Consider the following 12020-nt stretch of genomic DNA (forward strand, 5'->3'; position numbering starts at 1 on the left):
TAATGCCCGTAACCCCTTCAATGGAGATCAACCCTGAAATGCTAGACCCTAGTTTGTGGTATTGTGTAGGACCAAGAGGAGTGCAAAAAGGCCCTACAATTAAGGGAAAAGTGCAAAAAGCAGGTCCTACAAAGAAAAAAGCACCAAGAATGTGGGCGCCTACTTTATGGAGGACCCCACAAGTCAAAATCAGCAAGAAAATCCAGCACACTTTTTAATAAAAGCCTCCTAAAGCTGATTTTAGGGAAACCTCAGCGTTCTAAGAAAAGTATGCCTAATTTAGGCTTATGAAAAGCTAAAAACTAGCCCTAGCTTATTAGAAAGCTCTTGCTTTCAGGTTGGAGGCTAAGTCTATAAAAGAAGAGCCTCAGAGCTCTAGATTATGAAGATTGTACTCAGTTCACACTCTTGTGAGAGCCAATTGTACAAAGCCCTATTATATTGCAATAAAAACCTTGGAGGGGTCCAGCCCTTATTTCGAGGCCCTAATGCTATGTATTGCTCCGTACCCTTCTCTCCCAGCACTTTATCTTGATGACGATTTGATTCTCGCAGATTTAATGCGTTTCCCAAGGAGTGTACAGAATTCCAAGGAGTGTATAGAATTTCCAAGGAGTGTGCGGAATTCCCAGTGCCAGCCATCCTGACCCAGGTACCGCAATTTGATCCACAGGCCTACATCTATTGTGATTTGACTGCCGGGCCATCTGTTCCCAGTTGCCGTGATTTCTTCCTAGAGCATCCTTTCTACTGTGATTTAGATTTCCAATTTGGATTGGTGCCCAAAAGCTTGTACGATTTGCTCCAGAGGAGTCCTGCATTGATTGCGATTTGTCCCAGTGTGCCAATAGTGAATTGCGATTTCATCTGGAATGTGTTGTCTTGCTGCTAATCAGGGCTAAAAGTTGTTCTTGAGGTCTGCTTTAGGTTTTAGTAAGAACTCTCAGTTTTGTTCATCAGAATAAGCAACACAAGGTTTTGGCCAAGGGAAAAGGTGAAACCATTCTAGTTGTATCAGATATTTCCATTGCTAAATCAATAATATTTGCACTTTCTGCGTATATGGTCTTTGTTAAAGAGAGAGAGAGTGAAACTCAAGTGGAAATATGTCCTTTAGAAAAAGAAAAATTTCAGTTTCTAGAATCTTTCCAAGATTGTTTTTTAGATTCTCTACTAGGAGAGCTTCCTCCAGAACGGCCTGAAGATCATGTTATAGAGTTCCTTCCAAGAATTGAGCCCCCCGAATCCGCCACCTTATCGTGTGAGCGCAGCGTGTGAGCGCAGCCTAGATTGAAGAAATAATGGCATAGGTATAGGATTTGCTCCTTAAAGGAATTATCAGGCCTAGTTCCTCACCCTTTTGTTCACTAGTGCTCTTATTTCAAAAGAAAGATGGCTCTTATCATATGTTCGTGGATTATAGAGCTCTTAATGAAATGATAGTCAAGAATAGGTTTCCAATCCCTCGCATAGATGATATTTTAGACAGACTTAAGGGGGCCACGATTTTCAGCTGTATTGATTTAAAATATCAGATAAGGATCCACCCACAAGATGTCCATAAGACCACTTTTGGACTTTATGAGGTTTTGGTGATGCCTTTTGGGCTTACCAATGCACTGGCCACTTTCGATCATATGATGGATAGAATTTTCAGATCTTACAGGCACTTTACTGGTACTTTCTTTGATGATATTTTGGTCTTTTCTAAGACAAAAGAAGAGCACAAAGAGCACTTGCCTACTGTGTTTCAAGAACTCAGAAATCATAATCTTTTTATTAATGCCAAAAAGAGTGAATTCTTTCTTGACGAGATTCATTATCTTAGACACATTATTTCCAAGGAAGGGATTCGGATGGATTCAGCCAAGATAAAAGCTATACAGGAATGGCCAGAGCTCACCTCGGTACATCAAGTACGCAGCTTTCTTAGGATTTGTTCTTATTACCGACGCTTCATCGGACACTTTGCTGATATAGCAGCCCCCTTACATGACTTGACCAAGAAAAATGTAGTTTTCAGGTGGGGAGAAAGACAAAGGACAGCTTTTAATGCTCTCAAAGAAAAGCTAACAACCGAGCCTATTTTCATTGTTCCAGATTTATGGAAACTGTTTGATGTGGACTGCAATGCATGTGGAGAGTGTATGGGAGCTGCCCACCATCAAGAAGGTCGGGTTATAGCTTATGAAAGCAGAAGGCTGCGTGGTGCCGAGATGTATTTGGGTGTTTATGTAAAAGAGATGCTAGCAATTACTCATGCTTTAACTATTTGGAAGCATTATCTTCTTGGAGCTGACTTTACAGTCAAGACCGACCACCAGAGCCTCATGTATTTCTTGACTCAGACCAAGATCTCCAAAAAGCAGATGAAGTGGGCAAATTTTTTGTCCATGTTTCACTTTCAGATTGTCTATACTCCAAGAGCTCAGAACAGAGTTGTGTATGCTTTATCTAAAAGGGCCTAAAGTGAATAATGTCACCATAGCATATCACCAGGACTTGGAGGCCAAGAAAGAGCTTTATTTATAGGGTCCAGATTTTGGAGAGACCATGAGAAATATTCAGCAGGGAGTATCATCCAGCCAGTATACACTAAAAGACGGATTTCTCATGAAAGATGATCATCTTTGTGTGACTCAAGACATGCGAGCCAAAGTTTTGAAAGAATGGCATGCTCCTCCTTATGCAGGGGATCAAGGTATTTTGTCTACTGCACAGGCCATTGAGAGATATTTCTTTTGGCCAAGGATGGAGAAAGACATTCACAAGTTTGTAACTGAATATCTTATGTGCCAAAAGGTAAAGGATGATAGGCACAAGACCCCAGGACTTCTCATGTCGCTGCCCATACCACAAGGACCATGGGAAACGATTTGCTCCAGAGGAATCCTGCATTGATTGCAATTTTTCCCAGGGTGCCAATAGTGAATTGCGATTTCATATGGAAGGTGGTCTTGCTGCCAATCAGGGCTAAAAGTTGTTCTTGAGGTCTGGTGTGGGTTTCATCTAGTTCCAAAGTAGTCTCGCAGTCAAAATCAGTAGCAACAGCCCCGGACGAGGTGAAGCAAAAATGATTTGCCCTGGCACCCTTCTGGACCCAGATAGCAGTCCAATTTGAAAAGGCGAAATGGATCTGGTACCAATCTAGCACTCTGGAAGCCTGTAACAAAGATTTCGTCAGCTTTGGAGGGCTGGAGCAGCTCAAACAGGTGTGAATTTTTTAAACAACCTGTCGAGTAACACTGGAGTGGATCTGGAACAGCAAAATCAGGTCTGGCATCCCTAGAAAGCCTCTGGCAAGTGTGAATGAGGAAATCATAGATGATGAAAAAGGATATATTTGTGTTCCAAATCCAAATATTGTGCATACCTCTAACGTGAGGACACCCAGCACATATCTTATGCAAAACACGTAATTCAGGCTTTGGTGGATGGAAAGAAATTAGTTGTGTAAAATATGGTGTTCCATCCTGTTATGTTTATAGAGGATAGAGAAAGAGGTTTTGACACAATCCAATAATGTCTGATAGGACACCCCTCCTTATGGTCTGATTACCTCTGCTTGAGAACATAGGTAGGTGTACAAGTGGATCTTGTTGTGTGTCAAGTTCTTTTGGAATTGACTCCAACTGGTCCCTTGTATTGTTGGTACACATGTCTATGTATTTGGAGGTAGTCCTCCGAAAGTTGATCCCATATGGGTTCCATTGTGGGATGGTGAATTGCACCAATTGATGATGTCCTTTTTAAACAATGCCAATTTGTCGATGATGCGTTGCCCTTGGAGTAATACTTTGACAAAGTTGCCCAATAATCCTAAGAATTTTTGTAGATATATTGCTTGCAAATGGCCAATCATGTTGGTGAAAATTGCAAGCAATTCTGGTACGTTTTGGCAAAGTTATGATCATTTTTTTGTTGAAATGTGCCTCAAAATGGAGCAATGATTGGCCTTTAAAATGATGTCAAAAATTAGACCCAAAGTAGTGGAAATATTTTGCAAAACATGCTCTTTCAGTGTGTGAAAGTTGGGCTTTGACAGGGTCCAATTTGGGGTTCAAACGAGCAAGAAAAAGGGCCTTAAGTTGAGGACAAAAATGATCGATTTTTGAATAAGGGGCTCCTTTTCTTTATTGGAGCCTTAGCCCAACCTAATGTACTATGGTTAGTTTAGCTAACCTAAGAATTAGCCCTACCCTTCTCTCTCTACATTATCTCTCTACCTCTCTCCTCTCTATCTCTATCTCTCTCCTCTCTATCTTGCACGGATGAAAATTGAGGTGCAAAGGTGGGTGTCTTGCGTGGACAAAAATCGAGGTGAAGAGGAACAGACGCGGGGGTGCAATTTTCATGGTGTGCACGATGTGTGTGTGGGTGAGGTGGAGGTGAGTGTGTGCTCCCTAGGGTGTCGCACCACGGGCGGGCGTTGCTGCCTAAGGTGAGTGTTGAGGTGAGTGCCTCTGCTACGTGGCATGGGCTTTGCCATTGAGGCGGGCGTCAGTCATTGAGGCAGGCGCCACTGCTGGGTCGACGTGGTCGATTATGTATGCAAGGGGGTTAGGTGGTTAGTGGAGGGACGGAGAGGGGGGAAAGGGGGTTAGAGAGAGGTGAGGGGTTAAAGAGAGGTGTGTGGTGGGGGTAGTGGAGGAAGTGTGAGGTGGAGATTAAAAGGGTGATGGGGGTGGAGAGAGATAAGATGTGGGGAGAGAAAGGGGGATGGTGGGTGGAGAGAGATAAGATGTGGGGAGAGAAACGGGGATGGTGGGGTGGAAGGGGGTAGAGAGAGAGGTGGTGAGATGGTGGGAGGAAGGGGGATGGTGGGGTGGAGGGAGAAAGGGGGATGGAGGGAGGTAGAGAGATTGTGCGGTGGAGGGAGATAAAGATGTAGAGGGAGGTAGAGAGATAGTGGGAGGAAGGGAGATGGTGGGGTGGAAGGAGATGGAGGTGGAGAGAGGTAGAGAGATGGTGGGCGAAAGGGGGATGGTGAGGTGGAAGGAGAAAGGGGAGCAAGGGAGCGAGAGAGATGGTGGGGTGGAGGGAGATGGTGTGTAGAGAGAGGTAGAGAGATAGTGGAAGAAAGGGGGATGGAGGGAGGTAGAGAGATGGTGGGGTGGAGGGAGATGGGATGTAGAGAGAGGTAGAGAGATGGTGGGAGGTAGGGGGATTACCTTGAGTGGTGGAGGTGGAGGTCATGGAGGTGGGGAATTTTGACGGAAAAGTGATGGTGGAGGGGACGGGGGTGGACGAAAAAACGGGTGGTGGTGGTGGGTAGGGAGATGATGGGAGGTGGTGGAGATTAAGGGGGGAGCTTGACGAAAAAAGAGTGGTGGTGGTGGTGGTGGAGATTGTGAGTGGGAGGTCGAGGGGATGGATGATGGAAGTGATGGTGCAACTAGCTAGCTGTATTCATGACTAGAATGAGCCTTTCACATACTTATATTTATGAGTCTCCTTATACTATTACTAAGAAGACTTGCATTCATGATCCTTAGAGGTTGTAACAATCACATGATATTGGACATAATAGATGAATAATGAAAATGATGTAATTAATATTTACACCATCGCCACAAAGCTGCAATAAACACTATGCTCTCTTTGCATACGAAAAGTTTCAATTCTTTGCATGTTCTAGACAAACTAGCCCTTATGGAAATCTATATGACTTGTAGTCTTATACAGGCATAGCATGGAAAAGCATTTCTTAGTCTCATGATAATATTTATTGACAAGAATTTGCACTAGACCAAACTAGCTTGTCCAAACCATGACATTCGTATTAGCATCTATTTTTATAACAAGCGTTGGTATTGAAGCATATTTTGATAGAATTTATCATCATTCTAATTAGTTTAAAGCCATATTGAAAATTAAACCATGTAGAACACATAAAAAGAATGTAAAGAATCTAAACACCATATCATCTTAGAAAGACCTCAATAATCACAAGGCTCTCTTGTAATAGGAAATGTTATTGTTGGTGGCCAACTAACCAATAGGCCAAAAAAACACTTCCTTGTGCATGATTGAATTGCCAATCGTTTCCTTGTGCATGCACTTAGGGATGCAGATCTAGATATTTGATCCTTGTAGCCCCCATTTCTTGCCAGGGATTAAAGAATTTGAACTAGGCCTTTGTAGGTGAACCATCCCTTCATTCATTGTTGTAAGAAGTTGCATGCACAACCCCATTGTTGGGATCAAATTGCTAACTACTTTCGAGTTGGCTATCCAATCACTTGATTTCTATGGGCACTCACATTGGGATTGGTCGATTGAGCTTTCTTCCCGCTCGTTTTCTTGGGGGGGGGAATTAGAATGTATTGTCCTCCATTGTTTAACAACTTTTGGAGCAATGTAGGTCATTGTACCTCAGAATATATTTTCTGTGAGTCTAGCAATTTATTCAAATTGTGCAATTGTTGATCCTTGGACTCTTCCTCATTCAGCTCATTGATTCTAAGCACTGAGATTCGTTGATCTTGTGACCTTTGAACTTCGAAGTTTGTGGATATATCATAGAAATTTGAGAAAGATGATACATGTAAGCTTCTAATGGTTGGCATTAGCTCTCTAAAGTCGACATCCATAGTGATTCTCCTTACCATTTGGACCATGCTCACTTTTTGTTTTTCCTATTTGTGCACCACTTCATTTGCCAACCATTGATGATCTACCTAGTGAAACTACATATGACTCGAGCTGTAGGCATTTCCAACACCACAAACTTGATTTCAAAGAGAAGTCCTCCTATCTGTCTCTTAAATAGCCACACATGACACAAAGGTGATCTACGAAGAGAAGCCCTCGTATATCAGCAAGGTAGTCTCTTATAAAGCTACAAATGACACACTAGGGCAGATCTTCTATCTTAAATATCATGTACTCTAGTTTTGGGCATCCGAATCAAGCTTTAAATGGGCTTTAGGAGGATAGGCTAATGGTTGAACCTTAATCAAGTAGTTCATTGCATGATCCTCTAAATCCAAGATTTGCTCCTAATCCTCTTTCTACATTAAGAAACTTATGGGGTATGATGTATATCCTTACATAGAGCATTTGTTGGGCACAAGCATTGTTGAACTTTAGGCCTTGTGTCGAGAGATAGAGAAGAGAAGCAGTAGAATAATGCATCAAGCACTTGTAATAGCACCTAGAGGATGTTGAAGAGGATGCCCAAAAATAAGAGGCCAAGTAACACGATGTGATAAAGCCAAGAAGGAGAACTTTTATAAGCACCTTTGTGACATGCAAGATGTGCTTGATATCGATAAGCACAACATGATAGAACAACTATAATAGGATAACAAACATACCAGAGTTATGGTATAGGAGTTGCAAGAGATCCTAAGAACCATGAAGTATGATGAAGCAAGCCAAGCAAGGTGAATGAATGGGTGGTGGAAGCCTCAACATAGGAAAGATGTGCACAATAGGTTGCAAGAGGCTCACAAAGACATTGTGTAAGAGCTTGGAATTGGCTAACCTACAAGCATTCAAGGATGCCTACCTAGAGGCTTCTAAGTAGAGCAATATGGACTACAATGACTACTAGATGAGAAGGATCACAATGTTGCTACAAGTGAGCAAGAATTGGAGGGGCTAAAGGAACCTGTTTTTACACTCCAAATGAGGGAATATACCATCAAGGGCTTGCTTGTGAGCACAATGACACTAGTTGTCATCATTGTGTCCAAGCTTGGGAAGCTCAAGCTGTTGGAAAGGTCACCTCCCCATCTGTAAGCCCCCAAATGAGGAGTGCGTGGGGGAGGGAGACCTAGGGCAGGATGTGCCCAAGAGAGAAGAAAGAGAGGGGGCTGCCACATGGGCAGCACCTCACAGGATTGGAACCTGCAGAAGGCATCAGCATGGCGAGGGTAGTGGGCAGGTGAAGGGCCTGCAACAGACCCTGATGATGGCGCAGTACAGGCGGGTCAGGACAGCAGGATGTACAGGAGTACGGCACAGGACACGTGGCTGGGAAGAGGACCTGGCAGAGGCACAGATATGGCAGGATGTGCAGGCCCAGATATGGAGCAGCAAATATGGCTGTCAGTGGGCAGAAGGCAGGCCTTATATAGGCTGGATCCTTGCCTTGAATGGAGGGCCAAAGGGCCCTGGAAGTTTGGGCCAAAAGCCCTGGGTTGTGTACCCTTATAGGGCTGGACCAGCCACAGACTGGTCGGCCAGTCTGCTGCAGGCTGGTCGGTATTTTGCCAGCCCCCTTGGGGCCTATATAAAGAGGCCATTGGGCCTCATTCAATCATCCAACAGTTCAGCAGAACCAGCAGCAGACAGGAGCAGCCAGAAGACATTTTCTTGGGCCTCATCTTGGAGGTGAAGGAGAGTAGAAGGTGTGCTGCAGACTGAGCTCTCAAGGGCTGAACCTTGGCTGTCTCTCAGGGCAACAAGGTGTTGTGATCTGGACGGAAAGTCTACAGAAGCTCCAGGTGGAGCACGCGGACTCGAGTCTAGAGATAGACTGCAGATAGGAGAAGGACCTTGTGGTAAGATCAGAGGGCCACATCATTGGTGGGACTCTGGATCTGTCTCTTTTGTATTGTGTCCATATTTGTGGACGGAAATATATATTTTGGTGGTTTCTCTATCTGGTTGGTTCATTGTCTATTAATGAGTCTGCACATCTATGTGACGCACATAAGTAAAGAAGTTTGTGATTCCACACCCCACACCACACTATGTGAGCTCCTAGGCATTACTATAAGTCTTCCGCTGTGTGTACCCTCTGTTGGGTCATTTCTAACATGGTATCAGAGCCCAAGTAGGAGGCTCACAGGTATGGGAGCTTGAAGGCAGGGACCTTGCTGAAGGACGACCCTGATTCAGAAGCTCTAGGGAATCGACTTCCACGACTAGAGGATTGTGCCCTTGCGAGAAGGAGGGTGACTCAGGTTCAGTCAGGTGCGTTCAGAGTTCTGGTTTACTGAAATTGAGTTTGGTTGACTTTGCTGTGTGGTATAAACAGCAGAGATGTCGACCTCGACAGCCTCTTCAGCCCCTGCTTTCCCTTCCTCCTCCCCCAGTTTTCTCTCTTTCACTATCCCTAATTTTGGAGAGTCTGGGAACCTAGACGGGACTAATTACCCGATCTGGAAAGTGAAGATCCGGAGTCATTTAGTGGCTCGAAAGTTGTGGAAGCTGACCACGGGAGAGGAGTCGAAGCCGGAGGAGGACATGGTGGACAGTAAAGGGGAGATACTCATGGCAGTAGACAGAGAGGAGCTTGAAGCTTGGGAAGACAGAGATGCCCATGCCCTGGCAATAATCATAGGGACTACGGCGGATTCTGTGCTTCTGCATATCCAACTAGCCAGTAGAGGCGTGGGCCACCCTGAAGGATCTGTACGAGACAGACAATACCTCCCGGATTGTGCTTCTTCAGCATCAACTCTACAATCTTGATATGGAAGAAGGAGATACAGTACATAGCCATTTGACGAAGGTCAAGGTGGTAAGGGATCAGCTGGCAGCAATTGGTCAGAAGACAGACTCATGCCATCTGGCCTTGATGGTACTAAGGAGACTGCCTCGGAGTTTCAAGAGCTTTGTTACGGCTGTGACAGCAGGACAGATGACCAAACCTCTGACGTTTGAGGAGTTGTGTCCATTACTGCTACAGGAGGAAGCTCGGGAGAAGCTCTACAACGAGGATAAAGATGACAAGGCGATGTTGGTGAAGGATTCCGCTGGCAAAGGAAAGGGCAAGCCTAACGGTGGCAAGTCCAAGCAAGATGACTCTGACGACGAGGGGACTTCAAAGAGAAAGCACAAGAAGAAGTGTTTCTATTGTGATACGCCCAGACATTTTGCAAAGGACTGCAGAAAGAAAAAGGCTAATCTGAAAAACAAAAAGGAGTCTGACTCAGATTCAGAGGGAAAGGCCAAAGCAAATGTGGTAATCGAAGAGTTGTTCCTGGTGACTTCACCGAGTGTTACCGAGGTCAAATATGTTGATCCAGAAATCACAGTAAGGATGTCTGACATAGAGATGTGGGTCGACGAGGAGTCAGATGCCTTTGTGAAGGTGAAGGACAGCATGGAGCGCTTGGTACCTTCCAGGTGTGTGGCTGTTGACACTGACACGAGGGTGGATTCCATGGAAGGCCCTGGGGTCTCATGGTCAGATGGATGCTGGAGTTCAGAAGGGGACAGTACAGGATTACACATTTGATATTCTGCATTTAAGCCTTTATAGCATGCTGTGGAGAGACTCTGCTCTTCATTTGTCTCAAATGATAAGAGATTGGAAGGAATTGGCCTTCTTCGAAGGCAGAAGGGGAAGTATTGGTGCTTCTTCAAATCTTGGACGCAGATTGCTAGAAGGTGATGGACAAAGAGTACTGAAGCCAGAAGAGTACCTGCTTGAGAACTCAGCGAGAGTTCATGGCCCAGGTTATTTGGAAATATTCATGGGTTGCAGACCTTGCCAAAGGAAGGACGGGTTGAAACACACCTTCAGAGCATGGTGCCTGGAAGACTCCAGGTTGTTCACTCATTATGAGGGGGACTACTGGAAGATCGTGACGGCTGGATTGCTCGAGTTCAAAGGCGAGAACCTGACTAAAGGAGGTGGTACCAGGAGGTGCTACCAAAGATGGACCTGTGTACCAGGATGGTGTGCGGAAGCGGAACCGGACCTGGTGGAGCAGGAGCCACTGGATGAAAAGCCAGGAAAAGATTTCGACATCGAAGAGTTCCAGAGGACTACGACAAGGGAGTTACTGGAGCATCGTCATCGACGTGTTGGCATTGGGCCGAGATGTGTCGGTGAGAGAGGGTGTTGGAAAGGTCACCTCCCCATCTGTAAGCCCCCAAATGAGGAGTGCGTGGGGGAGGGAGACCTAGGGCAGGATGTGCCCAAGAGAGAAGAAAGAGAGGGGGCTGCCACATGGGCAGCACCTCACAGGATTGGAACCTGCAGATGGCATCAGCATGGCGAGGGTAGTGGGCAGGTGAAGGGCCTGCAACAGACCCTGATGATGGCGCAGTACAGGCGGGTCAGGACAGCAGGATGTACAGGAGTACGGCACAGGACACGTGGCTGGGAAGAGGACCTGGCAGAGGCGCAGATATGGCAGGATGTGCAGGCCCAGATATGGAGCATCAAATATGGCTGTCAGTGGGCAGAAGGCAGGCCTTATATAGGCTGGATCCTTGCCTTGAATGGAGGGCCAAAGGGCCCTGGAGGTTTGCGCCAAAAGCCCTGGGTTGTGTGCCCTTATAGGGCTGGACCAGCCACAGACTGGTCGGCCAGTCTGGTCGGCCAGTCTGCTGCAGGCTGGTCGGTATTTTGCCAGCCCCCTTGGGGCCTATATAAAGAGGCCATTGGGCCTCATTCAATCATCCAACAGTTCAGCAGAACCAGCAGCAGACAGGAGCAGCCAGAAGACATTTTCTTGGGCCTCATCTTGGAGGTGAAGGAGAGTAGAAGGTGTGCTGCAGACTGAGCTCTCAAGGGCTGAACCTTGGCTGTCTCTTAGGGCAGCAAGGTGTTGTGATCTGGACGGAAAGTCTACAGAAGCTCCAAGTGGAGCACGCGGACTGGAGTCTAGAGATAGCCAGCAGATAGGAGAAGGACCTTGTGGTAAGATCAAAGGACCACATCATTGGTGGGACTCTGGATCTGTCTCTTTTGTATTGTGTCCATATTTGTGGACGGAAATATATATTTTGGTGGTTTCTCTATCGGGTTGGTTCATTGTCTATTAATGAGTCTGCACATCTATGTAACGCACATAAGTAAAGAAGTTTGTGATTCCACACCCCACACCACACTGTGTGAGCTCCTGGGCATTACTATAAGTCTTCCGCTGCGTGTAGCCTCTGTTGGGTCATTTCTAACACAAGCTCCACTCTCCAAGATCCTCTTGCAAGGGCCCCACTATAGATGGTGGCATGGCGCCAATGTGGCCACCCCTAGTCCTTTTGCTTTGGAGAACGTGTGCATCAACAATTTGCAATTTTGTAGGCTACTCTTGCTCGCCTCATGGTGCTTG

Source organism: Dipteris shenzhenensis, chromosome 3 (assembly GCF_047967505.1).
Source record: "Dipteris shenzhenensis isolate YYH24624 ecotype China chromosome 3, Dip_SZ_1.0, whole genome shotgun sequence".
NCBI classification, from domain to species: Eukaryota; Viridiplantae; Streptophyta; class Polypodiopsida; order Gleicheniales; family Dipteridaceae; genus Dipteris; species Dipteris shenzhenensis.